At 39.0% G+C, this 15,566-nt stretch overlaps 1 protein-coding gene and 1 long non-coding RNA gene across 11 annotated transcripts in view; one reads left to right on the top strand and one right to left on the bottom strand.

Moving 5' to 3' along the window:
* LOC134205905 (F-actin-monooxygenase Mical) overlaps window positions 1-9,408 on the bottom strand; it is a 273,749-nt gene extending 264,341 nt beyond the window's left edge. For 3 of the 8 annotated variants that reach the window (XM_062681611.1, XM_062681610.1, XM_062681609.1), the window contains exon 1: window positions 8,908-9,396. The gene's annotated coding sequence lies outside the window, so the exon portion shown is untranslated. Of the gene's footprint in view, window positions 1-8,907 lie in introns of all 8 variants that reach the window. The other 5 variants (XR_009978230.1, XR_009978229.1, XR_009978231.1 and 2 more) reach the window with 3 other exon arrangements.
* Window positions 9,409-12,208: 2,800 nt separating this feature from the next.
* Window positions 12,209-13,264, top strand: LOC134211877 (uncharacterized). 3 transcript variants are annotated; one of them, XR_009979127.1, is made up of 3 exons: window positions 12,209-12,336; window positions 12,799-12,911; window positions 12,987-13,264. It is a non-coding gene; the product is annotated as an uncharacterized LOC134211877 (long non-coding RNA). The 3 variants fall into 3 exon arrangements; XR_009979129.1 differs by having other exon boundaries at window positions 12,227-12,604; XR_009979128.1 differs by having other exon boundaries at window positions 12,229-12,657.
* Window positions 13,265-15,566: the final 2,302 nt, after the last annotated feature.

Below are 15,566 nucleotides of genomic sequence, written 5' to 3' on the forward strand. Positions count from 1 at the left end.
TCTGGAACCATTCCTGGGCCTATAACCTGTTGATGAATAGGGGGAAATGTAACTGCTGGCAGAAGTATCAGTCAGTAACCTGCAATGGAGTATAGGGAACTCTACTATGTACTATTGTGTTTTCGTTGTGACTCGTGAGTTTATGGTCCCTGTACGATTCCACTGCGCATTTTCCATCTAGAGCGAGGTGTCTGACACTACCTAGTATTGCCACAGAAAATACGCTGCTTGAATGAAAACTTAGAAATTGTCTAAATCCAATATATAATACAAACAATCAAGCCTACTTCGACGGACAGCGAACGCGTCTTTTCGAACTCGGCGAACATTTGTTCCAGAGACCCTACTTTCCGATACAAACGCAAATACTATTTGCTTTTTGAAGTCAAACCAAGGATCGATTTAAATTGAAATAGAATTTAGTTTTAATTTGAATTCTGTATCATCTGGCCTTTCTAAAATATCCCTCTCCTCGGATATGTGATCTTGCCGCGATGGGTGGGCTTACGCCATTAGCACTGATATGGCAACCAAAGACATATCCTGTCGTGGTGGTACCGCATGTTGACTATTGTTGTTTGATGCCGCGACACATATCTGGCATTGGCGCACTGATTTAACGCATGTGCAAGTGATCCAACGGACATCGTATCTTGGAGCCTCGAATGGTAGTGCAGTCAGGCAGAGGCCTTTTTCATCAGTGATAATGATGTGAGTTCTCTTCTTTTCGGCAATACTTTTCTGATGCGTTCCCTGTGACGCTAAGTCGTAGCCACGCTTACATTTAGCTAGCTAGGCATTTATTGAAAAACAAAGTATTCAAGACAAGGATGTTATCGATCATTTAGTAATTTGCGTTCGATCATTTAGTAGTTTGTCAATAAATCATTCCAGAAGCTGAATTTCAAAATGTGTTGTATGGTGGACTTCTAGTGCGAAAGTTTATCTTCAACTCTGCCTAATGGTTCGTGGTTTGATTTCCACTAGTAACGGAGTTATAGGTATAGTTTCAGTAACTTAGACTAAATGATAACAAAATTCCAATCATTTTGTTAAAGTTACTGCAACTAGTGCTATAACTCCGTTATTAGTTGAGTTCTAACAACGAACCATTCCGCAGTGTTGTAGAAAATCCATCGCGCTAGAAGTCCACCATACAAAACATTTTGAAATACAGCTTCTGGAATGAGCTATTGACAAACTACTAAAGGATGGAATGCAAATTACTAAATGATCGATAACATCCTTGATTCAAGGCATTTGTAGGGAATCGACTGTTGGATTTACTGAGTAGAAGTTTTTTTCAAAACTAGGAACGTGGTACGTGGTTCTTCGAAGAACAATAATAAAAAATACCATACATTGTAATGATGGAACATATATGAACAACCTTAGAACGGCTTCATTCTCGATAATTTTTAAAATAGATAGGCAATAGGCGTGATGAAGCTTCACTTTGCCACCGAAAAGTGAATCCTATAGCTGACATTGATTAGAACTTAATAGATAATCACCGTAATGATTCAACGATAAAGCTACTTGTTAGAACAGTTTACAGTTATAGGAAACCTTGACAAAAATATAATAGAACAAACTAAATTCTTTAACAGTTTCCGCTTTTACATGATACATCTTACATTGAGTTTGTAGTTTCGACACAGCTTAAGAACATTGACAAAGCAATGACTTAGGTAAACAAAGTGATTTGACGACTACACCCAGAACAAACAAAGTTAATTAATTTTCATTCTGCATAAATAAAAGTTATAAAATAGAATACTAATATGCAATATTTTTTTATATTTTCAATGTGGTCACATAAAGCTAACAAATTAAATAACTTATAATTGGACTATATGGCTATATGACTTTTCAAACCACATCAGCTGCTTCCAAGGCAAAAGAAGAAGACATTGCATTTTAAACATTGCTTTTAAAAACTAGAAAAACGTTGTACTAGAATTTTGTACTAGAAATTATTTGTACTAGAAATTTTGCATTAGCGTTGAGTTTGGTCGTAGTAGCCATTGCGCGATCGGTTATGTTTTGTGTTTGGTGACGTTTTTATTTCATTTTCAGCTGGTTTTTGGCTGATTTTTTTATTAATTTGATTAAGTGAAAGTGGACAAATTATTCACATTTCAATAGATAGGACACAAAGGAAGATCACGCATCTGTGCCGTAGTTTAACTATTCTCGCGGTAGTGCATCTTGTCCGGTCGTAGTTCGTGATCAGTTCCCAGCGTGTTGGTGGTGCCGAAGTTGCAGTTGCAGCCACTCAATACCTACCTGTTTTTCCGTACTTGCTGGACGTTCATCAATTTGGTGAGATCAATCCAATATTCTACTTTTAATGTTACATCCAGCGGACTATTAGATTTTCATGCGGTTCTGTGTTGGAGCCTGCCGGGGTCTGTGTGGGAGTTGGGTATGTGAGGAATTTCTTGCAGGATTGTAGGTCGGATACAATATTTATACAAGAGTCTGGAAATTTCGCATGTGCCTGGTTTTCATATGGATTTTGGTGGGTTCTTGTTCGGAGTTGTAAGGGGGAGGTCTGAAGGACGTTGGTTGGGTGTATTTATTAGTGCTGTCCAATGAGCGGATCGAGGTGGCTCGGGGTTGTTCTTGTCCTGCTCGTTCTTTTTTGTCAACAAATGGACATGGGAGGGATGGGAGTAGCTTCGGGCTGCTTCGAGCTGCTCATTGGACAGCATTATTGTACTTCCAGTTGAAAACCGAAGTGAGCTCTCGCGACGATTGATTTTTTCCTTATTTCCTGATGTCGCAACTGCATCGCGACTAGTGCGCATCTATGCCACCGCCGTGCGCCATGATGCGCACTAGTCGCGACGTAGTTGCGACAAAAGGAAACGGGAGAAAACTCGATTGTCGCGAGAGCTCACTTCGGTTTTCAACTGGAAGTACAATATTGTAACTATATTTGGATGCCGCTCATTCATTTTCTTTAATATTATGTTAAGCAACAAACGTCTCGTTATAGATCTGCCTCTTAACATTATCAATATCTGTTCCACTACTTTCCAACTTTGTATGTATTATAGGGTTACCGCTCCTTGAATTCATATTCATAGCATGTACCCGGGTCAATACCATTCGAGTACAGAGAATTGGCAGTGAGCACGCCGGATAACAACGAAACACGACACAAATTTAGCCTAAATTGCCTGTTTTGCGAATGTTATTGATGTGGGAGCATGTTATTAATGATGGAACAGATACCCTATATTAATTTTATTCCTTGTAAATTCATGTCATCATATCACTTTTTTTTATTCTTTTCTATGTTTTATGAGTGAATACATCATCTAAATGGAGGATCGAAGTGTACCGCGTTTCAGTGATGATATGTTTTGTTTTTCTCGCGTCGAATTTTAGCATAAACCGATTTGTTTTTCATTCCTCATTATAGTTTTAGCTTAGACCACCATGATCCGGGAAGGAATTTAAAAAAATGAATTTATAGATGATCTGTGTCTAATGTTTTATGCAGTTTGTGCAGTTTGTTTGTAGATGACAATCGGGAAACTGATTAAAGTGAGTGCGCGTCCTATCGTGTTATGTTGACCACGCAGAACGATCGCGCGATCATCGGAATACTTTGTTCTGCCTTGTGCGGGTGAGTTAATTATTTAGCAAATAAAAATCAGGACGCCTCCTAACGTGTTTAGTTGATCACGCAGAACGATCGCGCGATCTTCAAAATATTTGGTTCTGCTTTGTGCGGTCGGTAGTTCAATTAATTAGTGCGCGTTCGCTTGTGTTCTTGTTAAACGTTGATCAAATTACACGCTACACCCCGCATTCCGTTTACCAAAACGAACCCTGCTACACTACCTACCCCATATATCCAACATCCCTGTGATTTCTCGTGGAAGTGCAGATGACTCGTCGGCTTCCATCAAAGCGAGTATCACGTCAACATCTTCCTACCCATTCCTTAATTGACCTGCATTCGGACACGGCCGGCGCTGGTATTGCTTAATTTTTGGTCACCAGTTCTTACACATTGAAGATAATGTTAGTCCCAAACATTATCTATTGGTTCTCTGTGTAATTACAGCTGACCTGGCAATAACGGAGGAGCAACCGTGGGCGGTCAATCATGCTCATGCTCATGCAATTACATTTTGCATTAGCGTCGAGTCGATTCTAAATCCGAACCTTACTTCACCCCATCCTTATCATACCCCATGGCAATCAAGTGGTCTACAAGGACTCTTCTGCCATTACCCTCTCTATTATCGGCCTTGGATTGAGTTACGCTCTCATTGCCCCACCAAACGCTGCAAAATGAAAATGAAAATGTATTGCGCAGATTCCGCCTTATTAGACCCTTGCGCGAAAATTAATTGCGTGAATATTTTCCCCGTGTCAGACACACAAATGACACTGTTTGCTGTTTGTTTGAGTGAACAAAAAACACGTGTGTCCGATGGATAACACCAACAAAAAATTACAAAGATAGCTTGAATGTATTGGTGTGCACGCTGAAAATTCAAAACAATAGGAAGTTGCGCCAGAGTCTAAAAATTGATGCAATATCATCTGGCCTTCCTAAAATATGAACTTTACCGTGGGGCATCGAAATCCGTACACTTAAGCACCTTAGTATATGAAAAAGTCATTAGAAAATAGGAATCGAATGTAAATAAAACGTTTGTCATTGAAAAAGGAGCATGAATGCTTCTACTTTTGAAGTGTTTCACATTTACTCATTGCGGAAAACATGATAAAATAATGAATAAAATCAACTACTCCTGACTCGAAATCCGTCCGAATCAAAGGATCAAAATCCGTACAGCTATGTTTTAACTAAATATTCAAATTGAAGCAGTCTGATTGACTAAACTACCACTGTGAATAGTTCGATATGCACCTTGAGAAGCGACCCCTTCGATTTGTATTCCGCTTATCTTATGTAATGATTTGCAATTAGCAATTAAAACACAGTTAATTTTGGTGTAATTATGCTCTACCCGAAAACAAAATGGCCGCACAAACTCCGCGTTTGGTGGGTGGAGATTTGTTTTTGATTTTTGTTGTTTTAATTTCAAAGCCTTCTTTCCAATTCTATGCCTTTAAAAATTACTGGCAAGTATCTGCACAGGATAAGATTAATTATTTCTACAGTAATTACCTTTAACCTCCTTTAATTTAGTGATATCTCATGAGGTGGACGGATTTCGGTGCTGTACGGATTTCGGTCTCGCACGGTACCCCTAAACTTCGAAAAAAACTTTTTCAAAACAAAAAAAAATGTTTTAAAAATATCGGAAACTTCCGGGATATACAAGAATTTTCATCCCGGGACAGCAAAAATGGCCGGGAAATGGAAACTCTATCGCTAATATTTATTCTGTTCACCGATGCACCGTCACTTCCACAATTCAACAAAGTCTCGAAGTGTTGCTTCCGCCTGGCAGCCACTTCGGTTTGTTAGCGAATTCCCTTCTTGGTCATTGCACATGACGGGAGATGGCGCTGTCTTTCCCCGCAACCTCCGCATATCACACTGCTCCATTTTTCCTGCGCCTCGCTAATCACTTGTTCTTCATATTCTTTCTTCTTTCTGCGGTGGGTTCGTCTTTCTGCTGCGGAAGCAATCCTTGTACCGATCTCTATTCGATCGGGTACCCGACACCAACATTCGGCTTCTGGCAACGTACTTCTCGTCTGTCACTCTCTGACACTCCACATCGAACCAACCCATCCTTATCGCCCTTTTTGTAGATGGGACATATATGAATTTATGGCCACTTGGTGCGGACATGAAAATAGGCAAAATAGCTGTATCCATCAGAATGAACCGAACGTGGAAGCTTCATCAATCGGAGCAAATCAATTGTGTCGGTTCGCAAAACGTCACACATCTACAATTGAAAAACATTTCCGCGTCAGGACTAAACAGGAAATCTTGCTTCACGATCAAATCGGATGGTCAGAAATGGAAGGAAACGTGTTAAATATCATCTGGCATGCTAAGGACGCTAAAAAAATCATTGAAAACATCATTTATTTTCGGTAGGTTGGGTAGAATTGTTGAGTTATTTCGTTAATTATTATGTCGAGTTTTTATATTGCAGATCAGTTTGTTCAGCTTTATACAACAGCTGTCAGGATAAATCAATAAATGCATGACATGTTTTGCACAACAGTTTACTTCGGATCGGCGTGAGCTTCGTATTTATGTCTTGAACTTCTTTCTTGATTACCAGCGTTATTATTTTAACTTGCCAACGCTTTGTCCAAGTTCTTCTTTCTTCTTAGCTACAAATGAAAGAATGCTTTTTTCAGTTAACGAGAAAAATATATGTGTCTTAATAAATATTAAATAATATAAAGCAATATAAACCTATGTTAACCTCTTCTCGAATATTCATAAAAGAAAAACTACCGTAGAATTTATTATCATCGCAAGATAATGCATTGCAACTTTTGTGTGCAACTTTTTATCGCAAACCGTGGTATGCGATCTGCTCAAAAGTGTTCACAATAAATATATCTAAGAAAACTTTATCTTATCTAAATTGGAACAGCGCTTTATTTTTTCTTCGAATTAATTTCATTTGATTGTAAGGTTTTTACGTCTTTGAAAACAATGACGCAAAACGAAACTCACAAATTATTGTCCTTTCTTTGACTCGTATTAAAAAAGAAATAAACTTTTTTGCAATTCCTGATCATACCTGGTTTACAGTTCGTCTTTGAGTGACAAAACGGACTACTTTTCCATACCAATAAAATCCATTATAACACTCATTTGGGTGCTATAATGGAAAACCAGGGGGCCCTCCTTAGTCGTGCGGTAAGATGCGCGGCTATAAAGCAAGACCATGCTGAGGGCGGATGGCTGGGCTTGATTCCCAGTGCCGGTCTAGACAATTTTCGGTTTGGACTTCACTGGGCAAAAAAGTATCATCGTGCTAAAGCTATGTCCATTTAGAATCCGGAAAATAAAATCATCTGTATCTCGGTAACGGATTGACGTACAAATAAGGTTAATACATCAAAACAAAGGTAATTCACTGTACTTTAAAGAAAAAATATTGTTACAAATCATTTCTTCTTGTTTCTAGTGAAAATTCGCACCTTCTTCTTTATTCTTCTCATCAAAAGTTGCACACCTCCGGAGTCTACTGCCTTGGCACATTTGTTCCACATTTTGGTCATCTGAGTCGCGTCCCGAGCTGTTTTTCCACTTTTCTTAAGCTTCCGCTTCATTACTGCCCAAAATGTCTCGATGGGCCGGAGCTGTGGGAAGTTGCGTGGATTTATGTTTTTATCGATGAAATCTTCGTTATTATCGTGGTACCACTGGATGACTTCCCGGCTGTAGTGGCAACTCGCCAAAACTTCACGGGACCTTTATGAGCTTTATGGAAAATCGACCGCGGTTTTTGATACATTCCTCCTTGTACAGTTTCGAGTTTATCGTCTTATTCGTCACAAACACTTAGGTCTTTGCTCCACAGCTGCATATCCCTTGCCAAAATCATCTGTTTATTTTTGCAAGTTTGTCCAAAAAGCAAACTCAAAATTCGCAGGAACTACTCCTCGTGCCATCACCATGTAGAATTTTTGGTTAGGAAGCTGTCCGAAGTCTATTTTGACGTAGGTTTCATCGTCGATGAGCAGGATGATCAACGTGGGTGTGGAGATTTTTTTTCCCTCCTTTCGGCTTCCATCTGGAATAATTTTTGACTCGCTGCACGAAACATCGTGAAATTTATACCACAGCAAGTGGGCGCCTAGGTAGACGAACCGCTGCAAAAGAATTCTTGCAGTGATCACTTTCCGTGTCGCTGCAATACAATAAATGATTCCGAATTCTAAATGGACATAGCTTTAGCCTCATGATATACGAATGCAAAAATGGTAACCTGGTTTAGAAACCTCGCAGTTAATAACTGTGAATGTGCTTAGTAAACACTAAGCTGCGAGGCGGCTCTGTCCCAGTGTGGGGGATGTAATGCCAATAAGAAGAAGAAGAATGGAAAACCAACATCAGAACAGTAGTTACATGAATACATTTTGCTGAATTAGCTTGGATAAGTATTCAAATAGTGTATTCTACGTCGCGTAATGAATGAAACAGTTTAATGGACATGACACCAAAATTTTCTAAAGGCAAGTTCATCTATTGCTTCATGGTTTGTCGGGCTATGGAATGTGGCCAAATAATTGTTATCTGCAGCAACATGATTTATTGGCAATAATGATTGTGTAAATTAAACTGTACAATTTTGGTAATTATAATTACAATCTGAAATATTTATAAAAATGAAGATAAAAAAGAAGTTCTAAAATAGACAACTACACTTCTAATGATGCCAATAAGTATATCGCTCTTTGAAGAAAGCATCACACTAGACAACCCTTTTTTTTCTACGAAATGCGATCGAGTGCCTATCGACACTTCCGCACGGCCACGAAGCCCAAGTTTATGACTAAAAAACTGCTAGATACCTTATTCTATTAGTTCTATGAGTTTAGATATTATTTTTAGTTTTGTTATTTATCACAGCCACTCTCGCAAATTCTTGAATGACCATTGGTCGCTGACAGCCCTCCACCGTGGATCGTCAATGTTTTAACAGCAGTTTTTTTCCGTTTTTTTTTTACATTCTCCGTAATGGCAATTCCGATCCAGAGATTGCAGTAATCCACCACCACTGTGACTGTCTTCCTGATTCACTTCCAAGATTTTCTGAGTCTCTAAGGCCCATCCGGCCTTGAGACAGCCTCTCATCCATCCCTTCAGCTGTAATTCAACATCAGCTCCATCCTTCTGCCCAACGCACGACGGACGTCGTAATCAAAATGCAAATCACGCACACTCTCTCAAAATAAAGTGGACAAAAATCCAATCATTCCTTTACTTACTTGTAATATTATTGCAGCATGTTTTCACAGTTTTTGCACAAAAAATTAACTATTTTTCTACGTTTACCGATGATTATCTTCATACGTTTGTTATTGCTTCCATTTCTACACAAAACAAGAAAATCCAGATCCTCCCAAACGCCCTAAATTTTTCACAGTCCATTTCATATCGTCTCGCTATCTTCTTAGATGGTGTATTCGATGATCCGTGGCTCCGCGGATAATGTTCCCGGAATTCGGCGGTATCGCGCAATCCGGAATGTAGCGCGGCCGCGGCCAAACCGAGGTCAGTGCTGTCCACTGTCCAGCCCCCGCGCAATCACCGCACAACGTCCCGTTTCACTGGTACAGGGGTCTCGAACGCAATCACTTCCGACCGATCACCACAAACATTACGACACGAATAAAAATCGCTGCAGCGCCCGCAGCAGACAAACCGACGAAACGACGGCAGAGGAAAATCCGATCCGAAACGGTCGCGCGGAGATTTTTTTATTTTCCCTTTTTCGCGAAAGGGAAACGTCAATCCTGAACCGGTTCGCGGATCCGCGATGGTAAATAGAGTTGGACGATATTTTTATTTGAAGAAATCTAGACAAACATTTCAAATACTCCAATCTAAGAGTCAAATCAGGAGTGATTCAGTTTCATTCCAAATTTTCGACCACTATTCTACACCTGGGTGGTGCGGATAGAATCGTTTTGGTTGTCAAACTGAAGCCAAAATTTTCTTTTGTGCCGGAGCCAAACATTGAAGATTGTGATTATGTTCGTTTCAGATCCTACACACTTAAATAGATAATTTCAGCTCGGTATTGCTTTTTGCTTTGAAACTTTTCGTTTCGTCGTTGAAAACAATGACATTTGTCTTCAGCTACTGCTTCCCCGATAGACCTTTTTGTGGGGAATAAAGTGAGTCCGAAAAATGCATTTGCATTTGTTGGTTACATTGATGTATAAAGTGGAACGTATTTCTTATTTCATGATAAAAATAATGAAATATACAAAAATATTCAAAAATGAAATTAATAGAATAAATGATAACGAATTTGAAATTCAATCGTAGTTGGCATTTGAAATGCCAGCATACTAAGAAGCTAATGAGAAGAAATTTGAAATTCAATCTCAGTAGGCTGACAGGAACGGTGAAAATAAACGATCATTCAGTGTTCTGTTTTTGAGGCGTGAACATGCGAATTATCCTTCGGTGTTCCGCGCTTGTTTTCGTTGGTAAGAAGCAAATCGGAAGACGAATTTGCTTGGCTATGACAATGACGTAGTCGTTGCTCCCTACAAGGTAAGAGAGTTCAGCAGTAGTAGAAAAGCTAAATGAGGCAAAAAAATATGGTAAGCCTCCGACGTAAAAAAACATGGCAAAAAAAAGATAAGCTATGATTGGTGAAGGGTAAAAAAAAAAAAAAAGGTAAACCCCAGACGAGATATGGCAAAAAATAATGGTAAGCCTCAAAAAGCCCGGTAAGCCTGAAAAAATGGCAAAAAATAATGGTAAGCCATGCTATACAAAAGGCAAAAAAAAAAGGTAAGCCTAAGTTGGAAAAGAGAACGGCAAAAAAAAAAGATAAGCCATGATATGCTAAGGGCAAATAGAAAGAGAGAGAGAGAGAGAACGCGAGAAAATAATATGGCAAAAAAAAATTAAGAAAAGTCATGAAAAAAATTACACACATATAAAAAAATAAGGGGTGTCAATAGGCGAGAGAGGTTCTTGATAGAATAGTGATAAAGAAAAAAATAGATTGTGTTTCAATGAGCGAAATAAACAATATTGAGAAATATAAAAAACGAAGGTCTACCATTTCAAGATCAGTTACCAGTTATGTTTGGAACTCATCCGCTATGAAGCGCGTTATATTGACAGTTACATTGGCAGTTCGGTTGAATATCTTGACATCTATAAGATTTGGAAAGTTGTCTTCTACAGAGTCGTTGAGAAAATCAAAATCAATGAGATGAATATTTGTTAAGTCTTAAATTTATCTGATCGACGGAGCTGTTGTTCAAGATAGTAGGTTGAGTTGAATATCTCTTTGTCGGTGAGATTTGAAAAGTTTTCGTAATCTAAAAGTTGTGGAAAAAAATTAAAAAATTACTGAATTGAAGATTGTGTTGATTGCAATACATCTGCTTGGTGGCATCAGATTGAATAAGTTTGCCAATTCGGTTAAGTATCTCAAAATCTTGGATTTTGATTGGATATAGATTGAATTTAGATTTGATTTGGATTTGATTTGGATTGGATTTGGATTGGATTAGATTTGTATTGGATTTGAATGGATGGATGGATTTGGGATGGATTTGGATTGGATTTGGATTGGGTTTGAATTGGATTTGGATTGGATTTGGATTAGATTTGGATTAGATTTGGATTGGATTTGGATTGGATTTGGATTGGATTTGGATTGGATTTGGATTGAATTTGGATTGAATTTGGATTGGATTTGGATTGGATTTGGATTGGATTTGGAATAGATTTGGATTGGATTGTATTTGAATTGGAGTTGGATTGGATTTGGATTGGATTTGGATTGGATTTGGATTGGAGTTGGATTGGAGTTGGATTGGATTTGGATTGGATTTGGATTGGATTTAGATTTGGATTGGATTTGGATTGGCTTTGGATTGGATTTGGATTGGAGTTGGATTGGATTTGGATTGGATTTGGATTGGATTTGGATTGGATTTGGATTGGATTTGGATTGGAGTTGGATTGGATTTGGATAGGATTTGGATAGGATTTGGATTGGATTCCCGGATAAAAATTTACAGTAACTTGTATGACATAACCCATTGAAATACAATAGATTGTGTGGCAAACAATACAAACTATTGTATGCTTATTGTAAAATGTTCACGGTTGTAAAAGATCTTTATTGTACGTACATTAAAATCACAATATATTTAAATGTTTCCGATAAATTCTATTATATTTTTATTGTTCGCTTATGTTTAGTATTGCTCATCCAAAAACTAAACAATTTTTAAAAATATTCGGTTTGTTTGATCTGGAAATCCGTCTAATGTTATTGAATTAATATAATTTTGGAATATTTCATGGATTTATTATATTGATGAAATAACAATTGAAAACAATAAAATTACAATAGCTTTGTTTGTTAAATAAATAAAAATGTTAGACCGGTTCTCAAGTATATATTTTCATATTGCAGGTCTTGTTGCAGGTCTAGAAATGTTCTGCAATAAAAATTTGATTTCAAAAAAAATAAAGGGAACAAAAACTTTTGCTTTTAATTTACTCGGAGAATGGCTGGATTCATTTGACCGTGTACAGTTTTGTTTATAATTGGTGAAGAGATGAAAATAATGAAACTGTATGGTGCAAAAAGTGTTTTTTTCATTGCAGTTTCTGCTGCTGGGAAAGCGGTAGATCACTATGGCTTCTGTACCGTGGTGAGTATCTAAAGTGTTGAAGCGCGTTAGAGCATCATTACTGGGCGCGAGTATTTTGATCACTCTCACTGTACTGTCATTTTAGATTAGTCACTCTTTTTCGCATCGGTCACTATTTTCGGTATTTTCGGTTATCATTTCGGTGGCTGCATTCCGTATCGGTGACGTTCGACGTTTGATAGTTCATCAAATAGTAGCGCTGTTATTTGGTCAATTTGGTCACCTGTCAGCTGCGCTACTGTTTTAGCAGCGCGTTTAGTAGCGACCGGTAAAGTATCAAGTAATGATACTGCGCTGACAAACGGCTTATACTCACCACCGGTAATCGTAATCTTATATACTACAAAAGTTCAATGTACATAATGAACGCAGTGGTTCATCCCGAACAAAAAATAAATGAAAATTTTATCATCATAGTACCTGATGACATGCCTGGTAACATGTATCCTTGTTCCTTTACAGAAATGAAGCTTATGATAAATAAAATACTGCTGCTTGCTGGTCACTGATTGAAGATCGTTCAGTGGCTACCATTGGCCAATCTCACCAAGGGGATATAATAAGAACTGATGCAGGTAATTTTTTCTTTTCTTCTCGACGTATTTTTTCTAATAAAACTGACATTCTTTTATAATTTACATTTTTCACAGGTTTATATCTATTCGGAACAAAGTTAGTACACTTTTTAAACCGATGTTGGATTTTTCTCCAGATACAGGCAACCCACTTAACTTTGGAAGTAGTGCGCTGGATTCGTCTAAAGATATGCTAAATAAACGGAGGAAAATAAAATGATATGTAAAACAATTAATTGTATTGTATTTTTATTGTAATATTGGAGTATAATGTATTCTAAATCCTGTTGTATTCCTATTGTAAAACAATAGAAACAGTAATTGAAAACATTTAAAACACAATGTTTTCTATTGTTTTGTCGCTCGAAATCATCCCATTGAAGAACCGTAAAATCAATTGTTTTGCTCCGAATTTTGTATGGAAAATTTTCGATTTTTATTGTAAAGATACATAACAACCCCTTTTAATTGTAAAAGTCCCATTTACCATTCATTTTATCGTGGAAAACCATTATTTCTCATGTGATTTTATTGTCAAAATTCCATTATATTCAATGGTAAAAATTACCCAAGTAACCATGAAGCTATATATGCTTGTAAAAAACACAGCCCAGGGGGGTAGACACTTGAATCATTTCATAAAACATTCAAAAGATTCAGAAAGATTTAAAAAGATTTACAAATGATTTAAAAAAAATCGGCGAGATTAATGTACATGAAAGAAACGCCCGCCTATAGAATGATTTTTTTCAGTGTAACTGCGAGATTTATATAAAACAAAACAAAATGACAAAATAATTTATCCACATGGTTTCTGCTGGCCCAGAATAAATTATTAAATTTTGAAATAAACTCTGGCGGTAAGTTTGCAGATAAATTTCTGATTGTAAATATTTTTAGCAATAATGTTCATCTGTTTTACAGTCGTATACAAACTCTGCTGGACCACAACAAATGCTGCGTTAACCAACAAAAACAAACCGATCGTATTCCCATAGGAAGCTCGCAGCTATTTCGAAACCCCCGACAAATCACAGGAATCTCCATGCTGCTCATGCTGGAATCCCCAAGCTCCTCCTGCTGGAATCCCCAAGCTGCTCTTCTTGGAGTCCCCAAGCTACTACTACTGGAATCCCCATGCTGATCCTACTGGAATCTGCTCCTACTCCTACTCGAAGCTGCTCCTGTTGGAATCTCCAATCTGCTCCTGCTAAAATCCCCAAGCTGCTTCTGGTAGAATCCCCAAGCTGCTTGTCCTGGAGTCCCAAAACTGCTCCTACTGGAATCCCCAAGCTGCTTCTACTGGATTCCCACGGAAATCTTCAAGCGGGACATATAGGATTCCGTGGAGGATTCCTATGGGATTCCCTGGAGGATTCCTGTGGGGATCCCTGAAGGATTCCTATGGGATTGCCTGGAGGATTCCTGTGGGAATCCCTGGAGGATTCCTGAGGGAATCCCTGGAGGATTCCTGAGGGAATCCCCAGAAGATTCCTGAGGGAATTCCTGGAGGATTCCTGAGGGAATTCCTGTAGGAATCCCTGGAGGATTCATGTGAAAAACCCTAACGGATTTCTGTGGGAAACCCTGACGGGTTCATGTGGGAATCGATGGAGGATTCCTGTGGGAATCTAAAAGATTCCTGTGGGAATCTAAAAGATTCCTGTGGGAATCTAAAAGATTCCTGTGGGAATCTAAAAGCTTCCTGTGGGAATCCCTGGAGGATTCCTGTGGGAATTTCTTGGGGATTCCTGTGGGAATCCCTGGAGAATTCCTGTGAAAATCACTGGAGGATCCCTATAAGATTCCGTGGAGGATTCCCTGGAGGATTCCTTTGGGATTCCCTGGAGGATTCCTGTGGGAATCTAAAGGATTTCTGTGGGATTCCCTGGAGGATTCCTGTCGGAATACCTGGAGGATTCCTGTGGGATTCTCTGGAGGATTCCTGTGGGATTCCCTGGAGGATTCCTGTGGGATTCCCTGGAGGATTCCTATGGGATTCCCTGGAGGATTCCTGTGGGATTCCCTGGAGGATTCCTGTGGGATTCCCTGGAGGATTCCTGTGGGATTCTCTGGAGGATTCCTATGGGATTCCCTGGAGGATTCCTATGGGATTCCCTGGAGGATTCCTGTGAGAATCCTCCAGGTATTCCGACAGGAACTCTCCAGGAATCTCATAGAATCCATAGGAATCCTCAAGAGATTCCCACAGGAATCCTCCAGGATTCCACAGGAATCCTCCAGGGAATCCCACAGGAATCCTCCAGGGAATCCCACAGGAATCCTCCAACGAATCCCACAGGAATCCTCTAGAGAATCCCACAGGAATCCTCCATGGAATCCCACAGGAATCCTCCAGGGAATTCCACAGGAATCCTCCAGGGAATCCCACATGAATCCTCCAGGTATTCCGTTAGGAATCCTTCAGGGAATCCCACAGAATTCCTTTAGATTCGCACAGGAATCCTCCAGGTACTCCCACAGAAATCCTGGAATACCTGGAGGATTCCTGTGGGATTCTCTGGAGGATTCCTGTGGGATTCCCTGGAGGATTCCTGTGGGATTCCATGGAGGATTCCCTAGAGGATTCCTGTGGGATTCTCTGGAGGATTCCTGTGGGATTCCCTGGAGGATTCCTGTGGGATTCCATGGAGG

Source organism: Armigeres subalbatus, chromosome 1, assembly GCF_024139115.2.
Source record: "Armigeres subalbatus isolate Guangzhou_Male chromosome 1, GZ_Asu_2, whole genome shotgun sequence".
NCBI lineage: Eukaryota > Metazoa > Arthropoda > Insecta > Diptera > Culicidae > Armigeres > Armigeres subalbatus.